At 41.7% G+C, this 18,609-nt stretch overlaps 1 protein-coding gene across 3 annotated transcripts in view; it reads right to left on the bottom strand.

Annotated features, from left to right (window-relative positions):
* Positions 1–16,710, bottom strand: part of IL15 (interleukin 15) — a 92,474-nt gene extending 75,764 nt beyond the window's left edge. For 2 of the 3 annotated variants that reach the window (XM_057547492.1, XM_007189345.2), the window contains exon 1: positions 16,646–16,710. The gene's annotated coding sequence lies outside the window, so the exon portion shown is untranslated. Of the gene's footprint in view, positions 1–16,181; positions 16,307–16,645 lie in introns of those variants that run through there. The other variant, XM_057547493.1, reaches the window with a different exon arrangement.
* Between the last annotated feature and the right edge of the window lie 1,899 nt (positions 16,711–18,609).

The following is an 18,609-nucleotide window of genomic DNA, read 5'->3' as shown; positions in this document are numbered from 1 at the left end:
GCAACTATATGCCAATAAAATGTACCACCTGGAAGAAATGGACAAATTCTTAGAAAAGCACAACCTTCAGAGACTGAACCAGGAAGAAAAAGAAAATATAAACAGACCAATCACAAGCACTGATATTGAAACTGTGACTAAAAATCTTCCAACAAACAAAAGCCCAGGACCAGATGGCTTCACAGGTGAATTCTATCAAACATTTAGAGAAGCGCTAACACCTATCCTTCTCAAACTCCTGCAAAATATAGCAGAGGGAGGAACACTCCCAAACTCATTCTACGAGGTCACCATCCCCCTGATACCAAAAACAGACAAAGATGTCACAAAAAAAGAAAATTAGAGGCCAATATCACTGATGAAAATAGATGCAAAAATCCTCAACAAAATAGCAGCAAACACAATCCAACAGCACATTAAAAGGATCATACACCATGATCAAGTGGGGTTTATCCCAGGAATGCAAGGATTCTTGAATATATGCAAATCAATCAATGTGATACACCATATTAACAAACTAAAGGATAAAAACCATGTGATAATCTCAATAGATGCAGAAAAAGCTTTAGAAAAAATTCAACACCCATTTATGATAAAAACTCTCCAGAAAGTGGCCACAGAGGAAACCTACCTCAACATAATAAAGGCCATATATGACAAACCCACAGCCAACATTGTTCTCAATGGTTAAAAAACCACTTCCACTAAGATCAGGAACAAGACAAGGTTGACCATTCTCACCACTATTATTCAACATAGTTTTGGATGTTTTAGCCACAACAGTCAAGAAGAAAAGGAAATAAAAGGAATCCAAATCAGAAAAGAAGAAGTAAAGCTTTCACTGTTTGCAGATGACATGATACTATACATAGAGAATCCTAAAGACGCTACCAGAAAACTACGCGAGCTAATCAATGAATCTGGTAAAGTAGCAGGATACAAAATTAATGCACAGAAATCTCTTGCATTCCTATATGCTAATGAAAAAAAAATCTGAAGGAGAAATTAAAGAAACACTCCCATTTACCATTGCAACTAAAATAATAAAATACCTAGGAATAAACCTACCTAAGGAGACAAAAGACCTGTATGCAGAAAGCTATAAGACACTGATGAAAGAAATTAAAGATGATACAAATAGATGGAGAGACATACCATACCAAAAGACCTTCTTGGATTGGAAGAATCAACATTGTGAAAATGACTCTACTACCCAAAGCAATCTACAGATTCAATGCAATCCCTATCAAACTACCACTGGCATTTTTCACAGAACTAGAACAAAAAATTGCATAATTTGTATGGAAACACAAAAGACCCCAAATAGCCAAAGCAATCTTGCGAAAGAAAAACGGAACTGGAAGAATCAGGCTCCCTGACTTCAGACTATACTACAAAGGTACAGTAATGAAGACAGTATGGTACTGGCACAGAAATAGAAATATAGATCAATGGAACAGGATAGAAAGCCCAGAGGTAAACCCACGCACATATGGTCACCTTATCTTTGATAAAGGAGGCAAGAATATACAATGGAGAAAAGACAACCTCTTCAATAAGTGGTGCTGCGAAAACTGGACAGCTACATGTAAAAGAATGAAAGTAGAACACTCCGTAACACCATACACAAAAATACACTCAAATTGGATTTAAGACCTAAATGTAAGGTCAGACACTATAAAACTGTTAGAGGAAAACATAGGCAGAACACTTTATGACATAAATCACAGCAAGATCCTTTTTGACCCACCTCCTAGAGAAATGGAAATAAAAACAAAAATAAGCAAATGGGACCTAAGGAAACTTAAAAGCTTTTGCACAGCAAAGGAAACCATAAACAAGACGGAAAGCAGCTCTCAGAATGGGAGAAAATATTTGCAAATGAAGCAACTGACAAAAGATTAATCTCCAAAATATACAAGCAGCTCATGCAGCTAAATATCAAAAAAAACAAACAACCCAATCCAAAAATGGGAAGAAGACCTAAATAGACATTTCTCCAAAGAAGATATACAGATTGCCAACAAACACATGAAAGGATGCTTAACATCACTAATTATTAGAGAAATGCAAATCAAAACTACAATGAGGTATCACTTCACACCAGTCAGAATGGCCATCATCAAAAAGTCTACAAACAATAAATGCTGGAGAGAGTGTGGAGAAAAGGGAACCCTCTTGCACTGTTGGTGGGAATGTGAATTGATACAGCCACTATGGAGAACAGTGGAGGTTCCTTAATAAACTAAAAAAAGAACTACCATATGACCCAGCAATCCCACTACTGGGCATATACCCTGAGAAAACCATAATTCAAAAAGAGTCATGTACCACAATGTTCACTGCAGCACTATTTACAATAGCCAGGACATGGAAGCAACCTAAGCGTCCATCAACAGATGAATGGATAAAGAAGATGTGGCACATTTATACAATGGAATATTACTCAGCCAAAAAAAGAAATGAAATTGAGTTATTTGTAGTGTGGTGGATGGACTTAGAGACTGTCATACAGAGTGAAGTAAGTCACAAAGAGAAAAACAAATACCATATGCTAACACATATATATGGAATCTAAACAAAAAAAAAGGTTCTGAAGAACCTAGGGGCAGGACAGGAATAAAGAGGCATATGCAGACATAGAGAATGGACTTGAGGACACAGGGAGGGGTTGGGGTAAGCTGGGACGAAGTGAGAGAGTGGCATTGACATATATACACTACCAAATATAAAATAGATAGTGGGAAGCAGCCACATAACACAGGGAGATCAGCTCCGTGTTTTGTGACCACCTAGAGGGGTGGGATAGGGAGGGTGGGAGGGAGACACAAGAGGGAGGGTATATGGGGATATATGTATACTTGTAGCTGATTCACTTTGTTATACAGCAGAAACTAACACAACATTGTAAAGTAATTATACCCCAATAAAGATGCTAAAAAAAAAAAAAAGAAATAGAGGGATTGGGTTTCTCAGTCAGAAGTGAATCATGTTTGCAAGTGACGGTGAAATTAAATGAGTGATTGAAAATGTACGAACGCTAGATAGAGGCAAATGAAGTTATACTTAATGGAGCATGGTTCCAGAGGAGATGAGAAAGTTTGTAATTAAAAGCACATGTGTTTGACATATACACACTACTATATATATAATAGATAACTAATAATGACCTACTGTAGAGCACTGGGAACTCTTCTCAATACTCTGTAATGACCTATATGGGAAAAGAATCTAAAAAAGTTGGAGATATGTATATGTATATCCAATTCACTTTGCTGTACAGCAGAAACTAACAAAACACTGTAAATCAACTATACTCTAATAAAAATGTTTAAAAAAAAGAAAAAGTTGTATGTTAAGTATGATGTTTACCAGAGATTTTTTAGTAGGAATCATTCATTCATTCATTTATTCATGTATTTATTTGGATGATCCCATCTAATCTTATCAAGCTCTTATTTAAGAGCTTGATAATAACTTTTTCTGCATGCCTTAAGATCATATTGATAGATTTTCTAATATTGGGCCATCCAAACAAGCTTTAAGTAAACTCTGTTTGATTGTGGTAAGAGTGTCTTCCTGCTGTGCTGAGTACTTTACTGTTGTGTTATGTTAGCTAACATTTTATTTAGTGTTGAAAAATGCTATTCATTTTTTGTTACTCTTCTGCCTGCCTGGCCATCTTGCTGAACCCGCTTACTAGTCTTAGTAGTTTGTTAATATTCACACCTTTCATTTATAAACAATGGTAATTTTTATCTCCTCCCTTTTAATCTTTATGCCTCTTATTAGTTTTTCCAGTGAGGCAGCACCCGCTAGGTGAAGAGTGCAGGCTCTGCAGAGAGACCTGGGTTCAAACTCTAATTCCACCTTACCGTGGAGCCTGGCCAAGGCACGTAAACTCTTGCTGCTTCAGTTTCGTCACCTGAAAAGTGGTGAGGAAAACATCTCACAGAGCTTGGGAGGGTTACACAAGTGAAAGTGCTTGACACGTGGCTGACAATAAATGCTAACCACAGTCCTTTTTCTGTATCCACCAAGTTCAAGGACCCTAACGGATACCAGCGTCTGCAGATGCTCAAGTCCCTTATAGGAAATGATATAGTATTTGCACATGACCTACACTCATCCTCCGATATACTTTGAACCATCTATAGTTTACTTACAATACCTAACACAATGTAAATGTTATGTGAATAGTTGCCAGTGAGTAGCAAATTCAAGTTTTGCTTTATGGAACTTTCTAGAATTTTTTTTCCCCCAAATATTTTCAATCTGCAGTCTGTTGATCCCGAGGATGCAGAACCCATGGATACAGTAGGCCAACTGCATTGAAATACTTACTAAATGAAATTAAGAATGGGAGATACCTAACCCAATCTTGGAGGCTTAGGGGAAATATTCCCAGAGAAAACAATATCAAAATGACACCTCTGGATCAAGTAAGTGAGTCAGGAGAAAGAGCTAGGAAAAGACACTAGAGGAAATAGTCCCAATGAGGGACATTCACGTCCGTACGTTTAGCGATGAAAGAAAGCATGGTCTCTTTAGAGCATGGACAGTTGTATACTGGGTACCTCAGCTCTTCATGCACAGATATTCACTGCTCCACTAGATAACAAGTCCCTAAAAGGAATCATGTTTGGTGCATGTTTTTTGTCCCTCACAGCACTTGGCAGAGAGCCACGTACAGAGAAAGTGCTCAATAAACCATAAATATCTGCCATCGTCTGGGAGAGCTTCCGGTCTGTCGTTAGCCTACCTGATTCAAAACCATCCCTAGAAGCCAATGTTTTATGAACTGCAGAAGCTGAGGAATGTGCCTTAGAGGTCAAAACACAGAAGAGACATACCTCAATATCAAATCTAACAAGCCATCATAAAACCACATGTCTGAAGTTTGAGAAGTCCTGCACGAAGCAATGAAAAGGAAGATCTTGCTTTCTAGGGGTAGAGTCGAAAGATATGAAATATAGATTTTTTTTTAATTTGACATTTGCAATTACTGCAAATTTTAAAGTGACAATGTTGTTATGACTGCATATTCGTTCTCTTGGATTCTCAGGGAAAAATGCACCAAATAAATTAAATATTAACAATACTACAATTTTTACAAAATTCCTCTCATCTTTTTTGTACTTTCCAATTTTTTTTTTCAAAATACTTAGCAAATACTGTTGAAGTAGGAAGACAAAAGGATTTCTACTTGAAGGAATTTAGAAAATAGGATGTGGCTTGCTTCTACTTCCTTTCTTTAATTGAAGCATTTACTTTGCAATTTATAAAATTATCCTTTCAAATAATAAAACTGGCAAAAAAAAAAACTATTAAACAACCTATTTCTTTTCTCAGTTCTAAAAACCTCATATTAATCTAAGAAGCTCATCTGTATCATCTAAAAATGAGTGTAAGGATTCTATCCATAGCATGGCCCAAATGAGACTCTCAGGAAATTCTATTTCCCTTCCTGATCTTGACAATAAAGCATATGCTGGGACATTCCAACAGCTGTGTGATCACTAGTGACTTATTTCCAGTCAAACTCCTTTTCTCAGAACTTGATATTACTTGACCCCTCAGCAATATGTGATAGATTACTGACAACAAAAATAACATTATTAAAGCTCTACTGTGTACCAAGCAAGTGCTTAGCACACAAGGACACAGTGTTTCCCAAACTTCAGCCCCTCCAACTCCATCACAATTCTTGTCATCCTTTGTACCACCTGTATCATTTACTTGAGGAGAGGGGCAATGTGAACATGAGTCAATATAGAAAATACTGCAAATACTTAGAGAAGTATCCATCAGTGGGGACAGAACAGAGGAGGGGTGTGATCAATATTTCCAGGTGGTTATAGAGGAGGTAAAGTTGAGGTTTTGCCGAGAGAACTTCATGGAGAAAGGGACTCATAGAGGGAACACATGGGTGGTTGGTTGCCAGAGGTGGGAGGAAAAATGCATGCAGGGGGTCAAAAGGTACAAACTTGTAGTTATAATACAAATAAGTCATGGGGATGTAATGTACAGCATGATGACTCTGGGTAACAATACTACAGTGCATACCTGAAAGTTGCTAAGAGAATAAATCTTAAAAGTTCTCAGCATAAGAAAAAAATTATAACTATCTATGGTGACACACGTTAACTAAACTTATGGTGGTGATCATTTTGTCATATACACAAATGTTGAATCATTATGTTGTACACCTGAAACTCACATGACGTTATATGTCAATTATACCTCAATTAAAAAAAGAAAAGAAAAGATGTGGGTGTAAGAATAGGCATATGGCGAATATAAAATCCATCACGAGAGGAGCAGACAGAGTGGGTAGGACAGGCAAGCAAGGGCTAGAACGTGTGAAAAGCCTAACGTTCTCTTTTGAAGACCTGGAAACTGGCCAACGCTTTCCTGAAGACATTGCCTGAACATTTCCTCTTCCAGAGTGCGCAGCTCAGTAACAGACCCTCTGGTCTTCATATATGACCCCAAACCTTCTCTACATACATTTGCCTCCTGGGGAAACATTCCGACAGTCAATGGTTTCAGTCAATAATTCTTGACTATTAACCCGTAAACTAAAATCTCTTGTACTAATAGCTCACGCAATCTTCAGTGCAGTACTTCTAATGACTTACAGGACATTTTCGGCTTTATGTTCCACTTTTATCTCAATCTGGAGCTTTCCACAATGAAGCGCATCCATTTCCCTGCCTCACGCCCATGTTTTAGCTAGGACCCATATCAGTTCCTGCAATGTTTACTTTTCCTCACTCCCACTCAGTCTTTAGGATCCTCCCTGTACCACCTCTCATTGAATGAAGGCCAGTCACGGGCTTAGAAGAGTGCCTGGCCCACACTAGGCACTCAAAATTATTTTAAATCAATTCAATGAATAAATAAAATGTATAAATAAATTAAGTCTTCTTTGAAATAGCTCTTCTTTTATTCCCCATTACTTTTAACATATTCTACCCTTTAGCATCCATTCAGCAAATACTTATTGAGAGACTATCATTTGCCAGGCACTGACAGATGATGGGGATACAGCAATGAATGAAATAACAAAACTGCATACTCTCCTGTAGCTCATGTGCAAATGGAGACAGGTGAGAATTAACAAACAAATAATTAAATAAAACATATATAAGTCCATTGTTCCTTATCTGAAAATCTTAAATCAAAAGGGCTCTAAGAACTGAACATTTTGCTTAATTTACTGGTTAACAAAACATGAACTGGCATAAGACTACTTATAATCTGTATTTATTTCACTTTTGAGGAGGTACCTGGATAAGCTTACTATATACCATAGTTGTCACACAGTATATAGCAAAGGCATTATGTCACTATCTTAGTCTGCTCTGCTAGGGCTGCTGTAACAGAACACCAGAGAGTGGGTGACTCACACATCAGAAATTTATTTTCTCACATTCTGGAGGCTGGAAGTACAAGAGCAAGGTGCTGGAAGGGTTGGTAAGGTCTTTCAACCTGGCCTGCAGACAGTCACTTTCTCACTATGTCTGCACATGGCCTTTCCTCTGTACATGTCGACTCCTGGAGTCTCTTCCTCTTCTAATAAAGACAGCAGTCCTACTGGATTAGGGCCCCACTCTTACGACCTCGTATACCTGAATTACCTCCTGAGAGTCCCGTCTCCAAATACAGTCACACTGGGGGTTGAGCTTCAACATACGGATTTGGTGGGGAGAGGGAGAGACACAACTGAGTCTATAAAAATGACCTGTCCAAAAACTGAAAAAAATCTTAATTCCAAACACATCCGACCCTAAGAGTTTTGGATAGGGTAGTGTAAACCTGGCAGTATGGCAGGTAGATGTGGGCGTCTGGAGGAGAGTTTGAGCCGAGAATGCTGGTGGGAATGCAACACGAAGTACACCAGTCAGTCAGGGAAAGCCTCCCTGCAAAGGGGGTATTTGAGCCAGGCCCCCCATGAGGTAAGGGACTGGGCCACATCTGAGGGAAATCATTCTAAGCAGGGGGAACAGCAAGTTCAAAGACACAGAGACAAGAACAGAGCAGTATGGGTGACGAATAGAAAGGCTGTCGGTGTGACTGAAGCCCTGAGCTAAGGGAGGAGGAACAGATGAGGCAGCAGAGGTATGAATCACTGAGGGCCTTACTGACCACTGTAATGGAACTTGGCTTTTATTGAAGTAAAATGAGATGGCAATAGAGGGTTTTGAATAGAGGAGTGGCGTAACTGGATCAATGCTTTAACAGGATCACAACGTGTGACAGATAATCTTCAAGATGGTGGCCACCAGTCAATGCCTTCCTTCCATGAACAAGCATAACATACTACCCAGCAAGAGGTTGAGTCTACGTCCTCTCCTCTTGAATCTGAGATGGCCTCCTGATTTGCTTTTCGCAATAAAATGAGACAAACATGACAGTCTGGGAATTCCAGGCCCAGGCCTTCAGAGCATCTGCAGTTCCTGCTTCCCTTTTATAGACGCTGGATACTCTGTAAGGAGTCTGACAGCCCTGAGACCACCATGCTGTGAGTAAGCCCAATCTAGCCATGTGGAAAAGCCAAGTGGAGAAGCATGAAGGAACCCAGCCAACAGCCGGGACTGAGGCCCCAGATATGACCCAATTTCTTAAACAATCTCAGGCAGTCCTTTGGAGTCATACCAGCTGAGACCACAGACATTCTGGCATAGAGACAAGTCATTGCCACTGGGTCCTGTCCAAACTTCTAATCTTGGAACTCTAAACAAATAAAATAATTTTTATTTTACACTACTAAATGTGGGGGTAGTTATTTACACAGCAATTAGTAATTGACACTGAAATTGATATGAGATCAGGTGATAGGTAGACACCTGGGGAGTACATAGCAAGGATACTCACTGTTGAGTGAGGCTAGGAAGGCAGTGATGAAATTATTATTAGAGGCTGGAGAGAGGGCAACTCATGTTGCATAGCTGCCTGCAATAATATGGAAGAAAGAAAACGTATCTAATAAACTTGTGGACCTGGCTAAGAAAATTTCTGAATGTGATAATTGGCTTCATTTTGCGGCCTAGGATTAATTGCAGGAAGAGAAAGAGGAACTGAAACATTCAAGCCGAATTTAGAAGAAACATTCAACCCAGGACTTGCTAGGTTGGAAAATTAAACTTACTGTCATTCTTATCTCTCGAGACAACGCAAGAGTCTCAAAGAAAGAAGTAGTCTTAGGGTAAAGATCAAACCCAGGGTCTATTAGTACAATGTACTCTCAGGTTAAAGATCAAATCAAGTATGCGGCTGGAAGATGCCTCATTAAGATCTAGAAAGGATTTAAAGTGGCACCTCATGGACCCTATCAGTGAGACAAAGGTGTTTCTAAAGACCTCAAAGGCTTTTCCTACAGCATTCTGACTCACAGCCAAAGTAAACTGGAGCCTGTCTCAAGAGTTTTCTGGGTATGTCTTTTCCAATGGAGTGAACCTCAATAAAGTTTACAGGAAGCCCCCAAGGTTTATAAGAAAATTGTACCCCCCCCAAAAAAGCACCACCAGCTAAACAAAAAAGAAGGACACACAAAAAAGTCTCTAGATCCCTAACTCACCATGAGCAGGAAGCACCCTGCTCAACTGCTAGCAAGAGCTATTTCTTATGGAAAAGGAAGAATCAAAGGAGGAGCCTTTAACTTCTCAGCCAGCCCAGCTGATGTTCCAGATGCACAAATGAAGAAACCTTCTTGGGTGTTTCATCCCCAGCAGCCTTAGAGGAACCGACCAGCTGCACATAGCCCAGACTGCAGAATCGTGACAAATAACAAAATTTTGTCTTTTAAGCCACTGCATTCTGGAGTGGTTTTTGTTTGTTTGTTTTGTGGTTTTGTTTGTTTGTTTAATGCAGATAAGTAAAAACAGATAACTGAAATCTTCTTGGGGTGGGGGTGGGGGGAGGGACAAGTATAGCAACAGAGAGACCACCTCTTGCCACTATACCATGAGACGTGATTAACGGTGGCCTGGGCCCATGTGGCAGCAGTGAAGATGGTAAGCAGGTCAGACGTGGGATCTATCTTGGAGGCACAGCTGAATGATTGATCAGATTAAATGTGGAGTGTGAGAAAACAAGAAGTAAGGACACCTCCACGGCTAACTGATTGGTTATCTATGCAGCTACAAGAATGGATTTGCCATCGAGTGAGATGAAGAAGACAGTGGGAGAAGCAGTTTTGGGGGTTAAGTCAGGAATCCAGTGAGTACTAGATATCCAATCAGAGATGGTGAAGAGGCGTCTATGTATGAGGCTGGAGTTCAGAGAAAGGTCATGACTCCAGACATACATTTATGAATCACCACTTAGGAAGGTGTCCAAAGCCATGAGACTGAGATCACCAAGGGACTGAGCACAGAGAAAAGGTCATGAGCTGAGCCCACAGACGCCTACATTTAGAGGTTAAGAAAGTAAGGAACTGGCAAAAGAGACTGCAATAGGTGCTGGTGAGGAAAAAGGACAATAAGGAGAGGGGATGGCCTGGAAGCCAAATGAAGAACTTTCTAGTTCTGCTGACAGAGCACCTAGGAAGAGAACCCAGCACTAATCACTGGATTTAACAAGGGTTCTTGGTGCCTTTGAGAAGTGCATTTTTCATGCAGTAGTGGGGATGACAGCGTGGCTGGGTCAAGAGAGGATGAGAAGAGAGACCCTGGAGACAGAATAGAGTTGACTTTGAAAGTTGTCCTATAGAATGGGGACAGAAAAACCACGTGGTAGCTGGAGAGAAACATGAGGTCAACAGAGACTTTTTGGTTTTTGTTTCTAATGGGAGAAATTATAGCATGCCTACATGGTGATGGGAAAGACTTGTTAGAAAGAGAAGAAAATTGATGATGAATTAAAAAAAAAAAGAATTACTAGAGATATGTCTTTGAGCAGATAACAGGAATGAGACTACATCACTGAATGAGTGCAATAGATTTCTGGCTGGTTTCCTCAGCTCCAATTTGTCCTTTTCTTCAATAAATCCTACCCCAGACTTATTTTCCTAAAATAGTGTTTTTATTATAACGTTCCAGCAATGTGTTTTGCTATGTTACTTATGTTTCCTACTTGTTTTTGCATGCCTCTGCTTAGCTGTCAAATTGTTCAGTGATCACTGAGGTCAATACAAGTCAACTATGTGTCCAACCCCTGGCTGGGGACACGGGACACACTGCCCTGTCTTTATTCAAAACGTAAATGTAGAGACAGACACATAATAAGATGAATTTACAGAGAGAAAAGCTATTATAGGGGATTGTAGACAGCACCAAATAAATTCATATCAGGGAGAGAATAATTCTGCCTGGGCAGTAGAAAGGGGCAGCAAAAGTTAGAGACGGTGGGCTTTGTGAGTAGGACATTCGAAGGCTGACAAGGAATACAGCAAGTGTGTGTAGAGCGCAGAGCAGGTATGATGGAGATGAGGAGGCAAAGGCTGTCCAAGCCCGACTGGATCCCACTCCTCACTCCTTTCAGTGGGAAGCCTCTATTGCAGCCACACTCCCTTCTTTACTGCCCCCACCAGGCGTGAACACACATACTTTCTTTCAAGCACCGTGAGCCATGGCAGTCCAGAAACCACGGGTAGGGGATGGGGATGAGGCTGAACTAGATCAGAGCTCTTCGAAATGAGGGACGGGCACTTCTGGGGAACCCCCATGACTTTCCAAGGTCTGCATGACCACAGGGAGCTCTAAAGAAATGAATTTCCAGACCCACTACTTCCTTGGGTGCCCCTTTATGTAAGTGATATGCCTGAAATGTGCCTGAGGCAAAGCAGATTTCTAGCAAGTTCTCTTTTCCCGCTTCCTCTTTCACAATGATGCTTCTCCAATTTTATGAAAGAAAGGTGGACCTCTCCCCCATCCAGAATCCTACCATGCGCCTTGCCTGTCCAAGGTGCCAAATACAGGGCCAAGTGGAAAAACTGATATTAGAGGTACCTTCTTTAGTCAAAGCAGTGATATCCACACTACCCACCTCTACTCTGATATACATTTCCAATGTAGTTTAGTTTTACGCTAGTAAGTACTTATCAAAAGTGAATGCGGGGGACTTCCCTGGTGGCGCAATGATTAAGAATCCGCCTGCCAATGCAGGAGACATGGGTTCGATCCCTGGTCCGAGAAAATCCCACATGCTGCGGAGCAACTAAGCCCGTGCACCACAACTACTGAACCTGCGCTCTAGAGCCCTTGAGCCACAACTACTGAGCCCGTGTGCCACAACTACTGAAACCCATGCACCTAGAGCCCGTGCTCCGCAACAAGAGAAGCCACCGCAATGAGAAGCCCGTGCACCACAATGAAAAGTAGCACCCGCTCGCCGCAACTACAGAAAGCCCGTGCGCAGCAACAAAGACCCAACGTAGCCAAAAAAAAAAAAAAAGTGAATGGGATATTTTGGTTAATTGTGTACTAATAATATTTAAAATAACATAACGAATAATTTTAACAATATAGTTATGTATTTTAGAAAATGAAATCTCACTGTATATGCTTATTTTTGGTGCTGAGGAGTAAGGAGAGCAAAAAAGTTGGGAAAATATATTGTAAAATATCTAAGACGTGCAATTAAAAAATAATTATTTGAAAATGTTAGCAGTCAGGGCTAACAGTTTGCCAAGGGTACGGCTAACCCTTGGACAACAGCAGGGTCGGGGCGCCAACACTGCAATCAGTGGAAAATCCGCTGTAATTTTCAGCAGGCCCTGGGTACCGCAGTTGTTCCGTATCCGTGGTTCTGCATCACAGGATTCAACCAACCACGGATCCTGTAGCACCATAGCATTTACTGTCCAAAAAAAGCCTTGTATAAGTGGACCTCGCAGTTCAAACTCCTGCTGTTCAAGGGTCAACATAGTTCCTGCCCCAAATTTTTATCCAAAGGCATATGAGCAGAAGGGCCAGTAAGGAGGCTTCAGTGATACAGCGATCACTGACTATGTCACTGGGCTCGTGTGTCACGACCTTAGAGTCTCCCCACCCCCAACCTCACAGCCCTAATATTTTCCTCTTCTGGGATCATTTTCGGTTTCAATTCCTTTACTTGGCAAAATACTTTCTTGTCACTCTCCTTCAGCATCTGGAAAAGAAACCACTTAGAATATGATCACCTACTATAGGCATTCAGACTTTTTTTACTCCTTCTCATGTGGTCTATATATAGTCCTCTGCTTCTAAAAATGACCTGCCAGGCACCACTAGATTTTCAGTGGGATAAAACACTGGAAAATATATGTGTATACATACTCTGCCTCCAGATATAAATTGTGTATACATACTCTGCCTCCAGATATAAATTGTGTACAAATACTAGCGTTGAAATGAACTGAGATCAAAGAGCCTCTTGTTTCCTATTTCTGATTCCAGCACTGAATAACTTTTTTAAAAAAAGTGTAACATTCCCTGACATACAGCAAGTTAATAATCATAAATATATATGAAATTGATTATAGTTAGTAACATTACCATTAAATAGTTAGGAGTAAACACTATGAGCAAAACCCACAAATGTTCTCTCAACTTTCCTATGGGATTTTTCCATCCAATCCATAAAATAGGATAGCAGCCAGCACATAAACAATGCTCAGCCTCAACAGTCTCATGCAGTAATCTGTAATCACTGGGTAAATAAATCGAAGAGGTAATACTGAGTTAAAGAAAGAAGTTGGCTTCTTGCCAACCCGCAGACCATAAAATCTTCTGAAAAGGGGACTTCCCAAATAGTTGACTACATCACTTCCACTGTGATATGTGAGTCTCCTGATCGCTCCCTGAATCCCAGCCTTTTACTCGGATGGATGGATATATAGGTAGATAGATAGATAGATAGATAGATAGATAGATAGATAGATAGATAGACAGACAGACAGAGAGATAGATACAGACATATCGATCAATCCACATTTGCCTATTTGTCAAGCTCTATCAGCAAAAACTATGTAAGCTGGACAAATGTTTTCATTCAGGAACCATAAAAAAATTTTTCTCCAAGGAACCAAACACATATAGACACTCATGTGAATATCATTTGCTCATAAAGATAATCTTTAAATATATAATTAATAATGTCAATTATGCAAGTACCATATAAGCATTAATTTAAAACCAATGTTCCATCATTATATCACTCTGCATTGAAATGAAATAGTGGTTGATTGTCACTGTCAAACTGTGGGAAATATTTCTATGGAAATAATATCATCCTTCATAAATACCGGTGCTCTTAAATCTGTCTGGGTTCAAACCCCAGCTCTACCACTTTCTCACTCTGTGACTTTGGGAAAGTTATTTAATTACTACTCTATGCTCCAATTTCTTCAGTTATAAAATACAGTCCCTACACCACGTAAGTTTATTATGATAATTTTTTAAAAATAAACACATACTTGGAACAACATCCAGTACATAGTAAGAATTCAGCAAGTGTTAGCTATGATTCATATTATTTCCCATAGTTCAAGCTGTGGACCTAAGACAGTACTCTCTGTATTATCATTAACTAACCTTCAAAAAAATAATTACATAATGAATACAACTTAACAGTAAACTCTAAGCAAGCTAGGAAGAAAGGGCAGTTTTCTAAGTTTTAAAATGTTTTAAAACTGTTTAGGGTTCGAGACTCATTTAAAAAGCTCATTAGAGTTATGGCTATTTTCCTCAGAAAAATCCCCTTTACACAACATTTCAGAGCTTCATTCACCGCCTTCCTGAAATCCACCCAGAGCCAGCAAACCTGAGATGGAGAACCTTCTAGGATTTAAAATTCTTCAATGATCAAACTCTATTTCAATAAACTTTAGACCACTGCTTTCTCCCATCCTTCAAGGAAGTTTATAAACATGTATTGCATTGACAAACACTATGTCCTGTGATACAGCTGTTGACATTTACATATTAATTTCATGGATTAAAATGGAAAGCATCGAATTGTTTTTCTTAAACCCACTGGTAACCTGTAGGAAAATCCTAATTCCAGAAACTGTAGCTTCAAATCAGGTTCTGGAGTTGCCACTCCAAGTTAGCAGAGAACAGTGAACCCAAAAGTATGGGCACACTCTGCCTACCAGAAGTCCAGCGGCCAACCTAACCCCTCTGTCACTCTGTCATAGAGCAGATGATACTGCTGGAAAGGCTGTTCTGAGTATGACCAAAACTTTGACAGGAGAAAACAGAGGAAGAAATACAAGGATGTACCATTAAAACACAACCAGAACAAACCTTCAGAACTTTCTAAACTTCTTAACTTTATTAAGTAAAACTTTAAATTTTTTCATCACTTTTTAAATCTAAAATGGCTATTGCTTGGTCTTCAGTCCTTTCCTTTCTATATCCTTGTGTTCTTCCCTTTGTATCTCCTCCCTCTGTCTATCATGCCCACCACACTGCTTTTTAATAAAAATGACAGGAGTTTAATGTATATTGTACCCTGATGCTTTCCATAGAACAGTCCACCTCTGCACAGCAGGATGCTGTAACCGCCTGGATCTGATCTGTTTATTCAATGAAGTCAAAGAAGCCTCTATTCAATTAAGTCAAAGAAGCCTCTTGAAGCCCACTGACAAGATAAGAATGCCTATCGGTTACAAGGAGATACCATTACCAGTGTCATAACATCAGACCATAGCTTTTAAAAACATAATGGAGATAGCTAGTGACAACCACTTCACTTCCAGTTTCTAAACTTCTGACTCACCCTGTTTAAGAATCTGTTATAAGCATCACTGAAGAATTAACCTTGCCTTACGTATACTTCGAAGATAACAAAATTTTAAATGCATAGAAATTCAAGTTAAATTCAATATATTATAAGCTAAATTCAAACACATTGTATATGCTTGCAACAATCTCAATAACACCTGACAAAATTAACTGGATTTTCATTTAAAGCCACTTTGAATAAGGATTTCACGGCAGTACAAGTCTCCTGCATTTCTTCCAAGTTTCTAGCACTGATTTTCTGGAAATAATATAAACGGAAGCCTGACTGTCAAACGGTAACCATTCCTGTAGATTCCTCTCCCAAGGAAGGTTAAGTGTCCTGATCAAAGCAGAGGAGGGTAATTTGATTGACAAAGATAGAGTCAGACGTGCGGGCTCACACTCAAGCTGGCACAAACCGGCGGGGAGTCTGGCAGGGGGCAGGGAAGAAGCGGGGAGCTGCGGTACCTTTCTTGAACTTTCTGAGCTCGATGAGGTGCACAACTCAAGCGCTCTGTGCCGCCGGACCTCACTTTCTCCGAACCCCGCAGCTGGGCTGGGCTGGCCAGGCGCGCGTCCCTCGCCCTCCGCCGGCCGGCGCGGAGTCGGTGGGTAGCGGAGGGCGGAGCCGAGCGGGGACCCGCTAGCGGACGAGCAATCTGTGCTCGGCTGGAAGCGGAGGATGGCGAGGAGAGCTCGCGGCGGCAATAAAGGGTCAGAAGGGGAAATACCTCCGCGCGGAGCGCCACCGAAAACCGAAGTCGCGGTCAAGAGGGCGGGGCGGCCCGGCCGGTAGCCCGTCGCGGGGGGGGAGACGGGTGCGTCCGGCCAGAGCTGGGAGGAGTCCGAGGCGAAGGCTTTCGGGGAGAGTTCCCTCGCCCTTTCAGCCACCAGCACCTCCCCTCCCACAGCGGAGAAGCCAAGCTCTGTACCTCCATCGAGTCCGGGCTACAGAGTCGGGGGCGGCGGGCAGCGCGGCGGGGCGGGCGCGGTCGTCCGGCTCCCTTCCCGGGCGTCGGGCCCCTGCGGCCCAGAACGAATCAGCTGGGGTTCCCCTGGACGCCTGGAACCCAGGGAGTCCCAACTCCCAACGAAAAGAAAAGTGAAAGAGAAAAGAGGAGAGGCGAAGGTAAACAGCCCCAGCGGAGGCTGAGGGAGGGGCGGGTGGCGGCAGCCCTTGGCCGACTGCCCCAGGTGGCTTGGCTCCCCGCCCCCAGGGAGGTGGCCGCCACTGCCGAGCCCGGGGTCTCAGAGCCTGCAGGGCCCCCGCCTCGCAGGGACGCTGGCCCGGGGCTTGGCCTATCCCTCCTGCTGCACCTGCAGGGAAGGCGCGAGAAGGTGGCCCGGAGTCCACCTGCCGCATCCGCGGGCGCCGGGCATGGCACGCGAGGCTGTCCGAGCTGAGACTGAGACCTGGGAGCAGCGCGTGTCCAAGTTGGCCAGAGGAAAGGGAAAACTGCGTTGGATCGGACGGAATGGGCGGCTACCCCAGACCTTGACCCTCCCCACAGCCTAGAAGAAGGGAGGCCCTGAAGTCCTGCTAGAGAAAACGTGGGAGGAAGACACCCGGGCGACTACTTTGTCCAAGGTGGTTGGCACGGAGGGTGAATGAGCATGAACGAATGTGCCTATCTGTGGACCACTTTCCCAGCCTAGCGCGTCGTCCGGTGTAAAACATTACAATGGGACCACGTGACATGTTGTTATTGTAGGATTTTACAGTTAAAAAAAGGAACTGAGTGCTTTGAGGCTAAGTGATCCTCGTGCCTCAGAGCCTGAAGAAATGGTTTCAGTTTTTGGAAGCACTTTGGAGAACCTTGCACACGTGTGAATCACTGAAAATCCCTAACGGAAGGGTGCTTCCCCAAATTTTTCAGAGTCATGTCACGGAAATAATGATAAGGCTCCCTGGAGCTTGGTAAAACATTTAACTAACTTTTCTTTGTATTACGTACATGTTAAAATAAAATTTTAAAATATTTGAAGAGATTTAAATATTAAATGTACATAAAGTTCCACATAAAATCATTTTTCATTTTTATGAAAAAGTTGAGCTCTAGATAGTCACGATCAATAAAATAAGTGAGATGAAAATGTAAAGACTTTTTTACAGCCATTCAAATCTTTACCATAGGTGGAAATTATATTTAAAGAAATGAAGCGATCATTCCTTTCTGTCCAAGACAATGTAATGTTGAATTTTCTTGTGATAATGCCAATGATTTCAAATCCAATCAGACTTTTTCGTAGCAATACACTGAAGCTCTGATTTGCAGAATGAGGATGCATCCTGAGTGAGACTGGGCTTGCAGCTGGATTGGATTCTGTTGCAACAGATGTAGCAGCCCGGAAGGTAAACTATGTGTATATGTGAATATCGAAATTAATGACGTCCGCTGTCAATCACGTCCGCTTGAACTGGTCCAGTCCTTCTTGGCTCCCGCAAGATGAGCTCCCAAACCTCCTTCAGCCCCCTTACATATGCTGCGTGCTCTGCAGCTGGTGGCTGAAGTAGTTGTCCAGATAGTAAGGCCCACCCGTCACTGGCCTCACTTAGCACCAACTAGCAGAGGCAAATATCTCTGCCACCAGAGGTCACATCATCACCTCCCAGATACTGCTGCACTTGGGCTGCCTAAGAGCACTAGAAAAAGCTGTTCTTAGCTGGGGCTCACTAGCCTGGGGGCTCCAGCTGTCCCCGGGGCTGAGAGACATCAATGTCTGACAGCACACTTTTAACAAGTGGCCACCATGAATTTTCTGAGCTATTGGAGAAGTTTTCACAACGCTATGAAACTGATGGGAATTTTCTTCATAGAGCCGAGCTTTAAAGTACAATCTGAAGACAAAAGAATAAAATTGGTCTACAGATATTGATCGAGCTTCTAATATATGT

This window comes from Balaenoptera acutorostrata, chromosome 5 (genome assembly GCF_949987535.1).
Source record: "Balaenoptera acutorostrata chromosome 5, mBalAcu1.1, whole genome shotgun sequence".
Lineage (NCBI taxonomy): Eukaryota > Metazoa > Chordata > Mammalia > Artiodactyla > Balaenopteridae > Balaenoptera > Balaenoptera acutorostrata.
Note: the sequence above shows the minus strand (reverse complement) of the source record. Positions and strands in the feature narration are given on the sequence as shown.